This window comes from Diadema antillarum, unplaced genomic scaffold, assembly GCF_040938485.1.
Source record: "Diadema antillarum isolate AM-2024a unplaced genomic scaffold, OU_Dant_1.0 seq00001767_RagTag, whole genome shotgun sequence".
NCBI classification, from domain to species: domain Eukaryota; kingdom Metazoa; phylum Echinodermata; class Echinoidea; order Diadematoida; family Diadematidae; genus Diadema; species Diadema antillarum.
This window is the reverse complement of record NW_027272448.1, coordinates 255,643-264,802: the sequence shown is the minus strand read 5'-3', so window position 1 is coordinate 264,802 and position 9,160 is coordinate 255,643.

Below are 9,160 nucleotides of genomic sequence, written 5' to 3'. Positions count from 1 at the left end.
ACACAATAAATGTTATTCATTATCAGATCTACTTTTATCCAGTAGGCCTATGAACACTTTCTAAAGTGTAACTAAGTACCCCCATATGCTGAAACGACTTCGCTCATGTTTGCGTGAGTGTTAAAGGGATGGTACAGTATTGGTGGAGATGAGAATTGGGCTTTTTACTTTTTGCGAGATACCAAGAAAACACTTATGATATAATGCAGAGCATACCATTTTAAGAGGATTTCAAAGTTTATTTGATGAAAATCGGGTTTGGATTGACTGAAACATCCAAAAACAAAGTAAAACAAAGTGATCGTAATAAAGTGTGGGTCACACACTTTTATTAGAATCGCTCTTTTTTGAATATCTCAGACATTTCAAAACCAATTTTCATTAAATAAACGTTGAATTCCTCATAGAATTACATGCTCTTTCATATTTCATGAGAGGTTTCTCATTATCTCACCAAAAAAAATGTTAGAAACCTGAAAGTAGGTCTCAACCAAAACTATACGATCCCTTTAAAGGTTTTTGCTGTTTTATTCATTAAGACAAAAACCATTCCCACAAAGAGAACATGAGATTAATGATACATTTGTTTACTTAAAGGAACAGAGGTCCGAATATTGAAATGTGGATTGCGTGAATTCAGCAACATACTAGAACGTATCAGTGAACGTTTGAGGAAAATCGGACATTCCAAAGTCTCGATGTATAGCCATCGGTGGAAAAGGAGACTGCTACAATTCTCTTGAAGTTATTGTTGGCAATGTTATAAAGGAAATTTTACAATTATACGGCTACTATTTGCCCTTTCTAACACAATGGAAGAGAAATGCTGCCCATTTCAGCTATTGGGGGGGGGGGGGGGGACTTAGGAATGCCCAACAACAGTCGATTTATGCACTGGCGTATACTCTCTAAAAAATTTCGAGTGAATAATTCACTCCTCGGAAGGAGTGAATAAAATTTCACTCAATTAAGAGTGACTTTCACTCGTTGTCGAGTGAATTTCACTCTTGTAACGAATGAAATTTGTGTGAAACCCATTCGCCGAGTGAATTCCGAGTGAAAATTAAGCCGAGTGAATTCCGAGTGAATACATACTTAAACGCATTTGGCTAGGCCAATAGAAATTGAGAATTCCCCTGTCATGTGTTTACTCTAAGCCAATCACCAGCCGCAATTTCCCCTGGCTTGGGCGCGGGCAGGTTACCTGAAGATGAAGAGCGACGCGTCGCCTGTGCGTGGACTGTGACACTGTGTGCAATTGCGTGCTGTGTGCTAGCTGTGCGTGTATTATGCATAGGATCACAGATTTACGTGCGTGTAAGTACAATCGTGAGAATGTGAGCCTGGATGTCGTGATGGACGGGAGAAAATGTCTGTCTTCAAATTGAGTGGGGCAGAGATATTATTCACATTTTTGAAGGTAAGCCAACCAGATATATCTAATTATACCTCTCCGTAAACGACCATTTATGTAAGTTACCTTTAGGGTTCTATACGAATAACCCCGGGCCCGTACTGGCGCTCCTTCGAACAATTAAAGGACAAGTTCACCTTCATAAACATAAGGATTGAGAGAATGCAGCAATATTAGTAGAACACATCATTGAAAGTTTGAGGAAAATCAGACAATCCGTTCAAAAGTTATGAATTTTTGAAGTTTTTGTGCAGTACCCGCTGGATGAGAAGACTACTGCAGTGTATGAATAACTTAGATGTCACATGCGTACAACAATATAAGGAAAACATAAAGAGAATTTCACAAAATTCCATCTTTTGAAAAAAGTACACATTCCCCTGACTTGTTACCGACAAATGTTATGGGTAATATTATTCCCCCTGCCTTTAGAAAGAGGCAAGTCAAGTGCTCTTTTATTATGCGAAAAAAGTGAAAATATGTTGAATTTTCTTTTACATTTTCTTTATACTGTTGTACGCATATGACTCAAAAGCTGTAGTAGTCTCCTCATCCAGCGGTTCCAACACAAAAATTTAAAAAATTCATAACTTCTGCATCGATTGTCCAATTTTCCTCAAACTTTCACTGATGTGTTCTACTAATATTGTTGCATTTTCTCAATCCTTATGTTTATAAAGGTGAACTTGTCCTTTAATGTACGATGGTTTGTAGGGTTGGGGGTATCGACACCCTAAGGATCTGTAGCTTGTTTATTCTAAAAATATAATACAAATCCGCCTAATTCTTACCTCAAATATGCCATAAATACTGCAGTTTTGAATGTCGTGACCGTCTCGTTGATTATGAATCTCCGTTTTAAAATAGCGCAATTTTAGTGCGTGCGTTCCGTTAGCTATATGGGGCTGGTCATATAACCATATAGAACACCTTACGAACAGCTAGAATCCGAGGCCGAAACTCAGCTGATGGTACACGCTAGGTGTCGGGATCTAATAATACGTTGAGTCTTTAGACAACACTTTAATTGTACACGTCGGGATCTAGGGCTTGAACTATTCACAAAAAAAAAAAAAATGAGTGATGAATGAAACGTTGGTCGTACATGGTAGTCATTGAATTGACATTCGTAAGCATATCATCACACAGAGATTACTATGGTCGAGTGTAGAGATCGAACTTATACTATAGGGTCCTAACTGTTACTAAGCTGTGCTAATTAAAGCAATACATTAGAAGCGCCTAGCGCCAGACACGTACTCTACATTGCTATTGTTGAGTTGACAGCCGAATCACTGACACTGGTCTGTGTTGCCAGATGAGATGGTGATCTCGATCAGTACGGTAATAAAGAATGGTGAAATTTGGTGATTTATGATTATTGTTCATTATATACACTGTATGTAGTAAAAAGGACTTTTATTTGCCGCTACATATGAGCATCCAAACAGCTGGGAGAATACCACGTACACTAGCTCCCACGTCATGTGTCGTGATCATCTACTAAACTAGGTAAGAAGTATGATGCGTGTACTGTTCTTGTTCGGTCCACTGTGACATCACACTTCTAGGGTGTTCTAGCTGAAGATCAGCGTGCTCACACATCATGGAGATCGATCCCCTTTGTAGCAGACGATGACTGGTACTATTTTAAACATTGCTTTTTATGAAAGTTACAGGTGACCTTAGGTATTGAAATTTGGCAGAGATCATCTTTGGGTCTTTAATTCTAACATTAAATATGCTGATGTAGCTAAAAAAGTAATTAGGCCTACTAGCTTTTGTATTGGTGCTCACTTAGTATTTGTGTGGACAAAACAACTGCATATTGTCTTGTGGAAATGAGTTCTAAATCCATTTCTGAACCTTGTGTTTTCATACTTTCCTCCAGATAAGGACGTAGACATGACAGCTCTTCGGGAGTGATGGTGATTTAAAGGAACTCGGTGTAGGGGTCATCATTTGGAGAACAAAGACAGACATTGATAGCTGTACAGTCTCTGTCACACGAAGAGGGTGCAGCTAGATCACCAGATTGCAAAGTAGCAGATGTGGTCATACAACGACTAGCCATTGAATTCAGGGTTGACGAATGCTGGAAACAACGGGCCAACATCAGCGAAGGAGCCTCTGAGATATGGACTTCCATTGCATTAACCCTGCTGTAAGCTATTCTGTTGTTTTCCACAATGATTAATGAAGGGAGACTAGTTTGAAATTGATTTATATTTATTTTACATTCTAGAGTCTTAGTAATTACATAAGAGGCTATACATTAAGAGACTGAATGCTTGGTTGGTTTTATTTTCTTTGAAGAAATGATTTTCAAGATACTTCATGGAGCAGTTTTGGAGCTGTCCTTCCCTCTGACAATGAATGTCTTGACAGGTTAGTACCTTGTATTTAAGAAAAATGTGTACCGTGTACTTGCCGTATCGACAGAAGTGAAAACCATGTTATGGTCAGTCTTGAGTTGTGTAAGTAGAGCTGTTGCTTATGTCAAATATGTATGTTAAATGATTTTGCTCTTGAAGTTTATAATGTAAACTGGAGGAACCTACTATCCTCTTGCCATTTGTATTATTCATAAAACCATTAATTTTTACTTATTTGCCCAGGAATTCAACACACGCATCACTTCAAGGGGGAAGAGATACTTCAAAAGCTGAGGGAAGGAGTTCTGACTGTTCCGAGGAGACAGCTGCACATCAAGATCATTGCAGCATATTCGTTGTTGAAAATGGAAGCAGAAAACTGTACAGCGTAAGTTCAATCATTTAAAATATTATTATTCATATACATGTATTATTATTATAATTTGAAAATTGGTCTGGAATACCAGTTTCCCATTGTCATGTCTTGTACTACAATGTACATTTCCATCCAATATATAACCATGTAATTTGCCTGTTCATTTGTTTTTTGTTTTTGTTTTTTGGTCTTCTCAAGTATAGAGAAAAGCAGACTAAAATTTGCCCCCCCCCCAAAAAAAAAAGAAAAAAAAAAAGGAAAGAAAGTAGAAGGGACCGGTAAGTATAACATTGTTAATGAAGTGATGGTTATAGATTTAAAAATAAAGACTGGTATACTTGTATGAAACATGTAAACAGAGTGTACGTACAAGACTCCACGCTGACTTATTTTCGTGGTAGCCCCATCGGGCCACATGTATATTGATTTGATAATAGTCCTAATACTTATGATTTAATCATCACAATGATTAATAAAAAAGTGGGAGTTGATGTGCCATGAAGTTCAATGGATAATCACATCTTGTATAAATTTTTCTACTAACTGTGCACATTCACACTTAACCTATTTGCATGAAATTTTCATATGTATTAAGTGATATCTGGCTCAAGTAGCAATAAATGTACTTGAAACAGTGGTACTGAATAGCAATAGAAATTAATGCCAAGAAAAAAAAACATAAAAATAGTTCAGCCCCTTAAAAGATTAAAATGAGGGCCAAATTTTTGATGTTTTTGTCGTAGAATATGATTAACATTTTTCTTGCTTTCTTTTTAAATTCAGATACCAAGTAGTGAGCAAAGGATGCTGTAGCCAAGGCAGTTGCGATGCAGTACCCCACTTTGTGAGACACCACACAAGGTGCAAAAGGACATGTAAGTTTATACTCGTAAGTTTATGTGATTTACAACTTTTTTTAGCCCTCTTTAGCAGAAAGATTAAGTGACGTACATGGTATCTTATTCATCTAGCTTGCAAAAACTTCAAGATTTTCAACTTTTCTCAAGAGCTAGTGGACAGAATTAAGCAACCAAACGAGGAGTTGATCATCCTTGTTTAGTTAGGGGGCAAGGACCCAAAGTTTTTCAGATTATGGGCATGACCCCCCCCCCCCCCCCACCAAAAAAGAAAAAAAAAGGGCCTTTACAGGGAAATTGCATCTATTTCTTAATTAACTCATTGTGCAAATATACAGGCAATGTGGGGATTGTGATGTACCTTCTCATAGATGTCTAATAGATTTGTGTGCAGATTGGCCTGATTCAACATGCCAGTATAATAAACCTATTCTCGTTTTCTTCCATAAGAATGCCACTACATGTATTTCTACTGCTATCAGATCTTCATCAGTTATAGTCAACTCTGTGCCAAAGTCAAATTTGTTGAGACTCAAGAAAAAAGCTTTGACTTACAATTCATTTTTATATTTCAGGAGTATACCTGTATGGCAAGGATCATGGATTCATTGAGTATCGTTCAAAGACCTTGAGGAGCTATGACACCACACATCACCTCAGGCAGAGAGAGAGAGAGAGAGAGTAGTTGCAGCTCCCACCAAGCCCCTGACCGAGCACCATTCCAACGTTAGACTAGAAGCCCAATGAGAAGAGACAGCTACCATCGGTGTATAGGTCTAAATACCCTTGCTTTTTCCTCTTTTGAGATACAGCATACGCTCCTCTGACGTTGGAACTTACATTCTTGTTGAAGAGTCAGCCTCATCAGGCTCAGCGGTAGTTTAGCATGAAGCTGTTACCAGGATGTACTGCAGCATTTCAACATTAAAAGTAGAACAGGGCTCGCCGATGAAAAGAGTTTGTTGCATGGAATGTGTGATTGTTAATGTTTTAAATTGTTGATTGTTGTATATACTAGTAACTGAAAATAGTTTTGACTTATATAGTCAAAAAAATCTCCTCTTCATGGCCACATGTTAATCAATACATTCATCTGTGAGGTGTTCCAAGCGTATCAAAGAATGTTTGGCCACACACAGCTTGGTATTCCGCATGATACGAATCTGGCTGCGCTCATGATTAAGCACCCCCTTCTCTCCAGGCAATTCTGATTTGCTTTAATAAAACCTTTTTATGGCCTAATATTCAAGAGAGAAAACTGTTGACAGACACTCGTATGTAATTTTTTTTCTTTCCCTCATTTTTTTATTTATTTATTTTTTTTTGGGGGGGGAATGCTACAAATAGCAGCTAAATAGTAGAATCTTCCAATGGTCATCCATGCTCTTTTGGGATGAAGATCATGTCTCCATGTTTTGATTAAGTTACCACATACCTTTGTCACCCCTTTGATTAGCACTGATGCAGTACAATATGCATGTGCTCAAATTTATTGCATCCATCTTCTTTGGAGTAGGGGGGGAAATCTTTTAAAAAAATAAAGCAAAATTGATGGGAATCATTGATCCCTAGGGTTATGGGACCCAGAGTTATTTTGTACATTTTCACCTTCATGTAATTGATGTACTGTACTTTGAAAAACTTGTGGGTAGAAGCTCAATTGGTTCAACTTCTATTTCCACGAAACATCTGCAGCCCATCATTGATAAATCCACGGCATTAGAGTAGATGGAGTTAAATAGATTAGTTCACTAATGTGCCAAGTCAAACTTATGGATAATTCTTCCCTTGATCTCGTAACAAATTATTAAGATAACCTGCAACTGACAATCATATTTTGATATAGAGTGTTAGCAGTGATGTCACAATTGCCCACCATAAGGCTGCGTTCACATAGAAGTATACTATTTGGGTATTTGGGGCTCGTTTTCGAGGGCACGCGAATAGCTTGAACCGAACGATAGGATTTCCTAACACCGGTTCACATAAGAGGGCACTATTTGAATGTACCGAATAGCATAGAATAGTATAGCAAAGTGGGAAATGAGCTTGTTCGATTTTCTTGCAGCGTATACCTTCTCTCGTTTATGAAATAATGACAATTTTGGTCTGGATTTGCCCTTTAGCAAAAATAAGCATGTAGACTGACATTCTGATGCAGTTTAGAAACTGTTAATAAGATTTGCTGGGATGTAGGAGGAAGAAATTCTCACTGCATGGGATGGCGAGTTGACGGTGCAGGTGATGGTGTACTGGGTGCCCGAATAGCGAATAGCGAATACCGTATACTTCTATGTGAACGCAGCCTAATGAAGTCAATTGCCTAAACCGACTAGAAATCAAGACTGCATACAAAAGCTGCAGCAATGTTTACTTCAGGGAAACCTAAGGCAAAAGAACACCTTTGTTAGAGAGGCATGCATGAATGAATATTGATCGCCTTTGCTATGGAAGCCACCATTATGGTGGCCAACATGACAACACATAAAATCACTCTATAAGAAATTCAGTTTGCATGCATTAGTTGTTGCTACATCTGGCAAAACTCGGAAGGATTACAAGTGTTCAATATTGTACAATGATGCCTTATTTAGGTGAAGAAGATCAATGATATGATACATGTTGTGTCAACTGTATTGATTGCAATTCTTTTTCCATAAATAGTAGGCCCGGTTGAGGGGGGGGGGGGGGGGGCTACGAGCCCTCCTTCCCTTTGACATTCCATGCCAAATTTCATGAAGGCATGATTATTTGGGGGGGGGGGGGGTTATTGATTGTAATCAATAACATAAATATTTTCATGCTGGACGTGTTGCTGACAAATTTCATTGAAAAGGCAATGAAAAACAAAAAGTAAGAAACAAAGAAATACATGAGTAAATAGAAAAAAATAGATACTTCAGAATTTGATGGCACAGTTTTTTCTCTTTCATTTGCTATGGACACTAGAAAGAATATTTACACAAAAAACAAAAAATGTGCCTTTCTGGAACTTTATTTATGGCAAATGGTCTGATTTCATGCTCAAATTAGCATAATTTAGCCAAGTGACTTTTTTTGTTGTTGTTGAAAATCAACATTACCGTTTTATAGATTATGTCACAGGCAATTTGTGTGTGGATTTTGTAATGATCGCACGGTTGATGGCCGAGGTCTGGGGGGTTCCAGGGAGGCCCCCCTCTGGCTCTATCACCTACATAAATACAATGTACCCCACCTAAAGCCTACTTAAAGTCAAGACCGTGCTTCTCTGATCGAGTATGTTTAGGTATTTGTACAATGTACTTGTAGAGCATCACTGTGTTACATGACAGAGGATCCAAACTTGATTAACCATGCAGTATTGAAAATTTCTGTATTTTTGTCAATTTTTCGAAGCAATCACAATTCCTACTACATGTGTAATTGTTTTTGTATTATAATATAGATAATGGTGACTATACTTTGCAAGTCTTTTGTCGCTTATCATTGAACATGCAATAATTATATTCACTTGTAGTCGAAAATTAAACATGTTCAGGAAGGGTACTTGTAAAATTTTTCACATTTGCACAAACTTTATGAATTTGGCATATTTTCGGGGAAATGTGTGATGTTGATATTTGAAGAGTTTGTTCGCAAAAACCGATATGTCCATTTTTGAAGATTTTGAAGTACGGTCTCTGTCATAAAGTACAAAATAATACCTTTTAAATTATATATTGGTCACTACATATAAAGGTAATTTTTAAAGTTATGATCAAAAGAAGCAAACATTTTCTTATTATTCTCTTTATTTTTCTTGACCTTTAATCGCAGATATCTCCATTTGGCACATATGGACTTGCAAACAAGTTTTTGCAAACAAACTCTCCATTTGTAGAGCTTTGGGAATGACAGCTAGAATAGCATATTTACAGGGACCTTGTGATGATTGTGGTGACAGTTCTTAAATGATAAAAACATGTATAATTATTATTGGCCACATAATTCATGGAAAACCAGATACTCGGCACATGAAGACTGTTTGTAATGGTGTACTGCTCTGCAGTTGAAGTTTAGATATTTCAAGAGGTATATTCCTTTTTTTTTTTAAATTTCAGGTGATCCAGTGGACATTACACATTTATTTGATATAGAGAATCAGCTCATTAAAAAA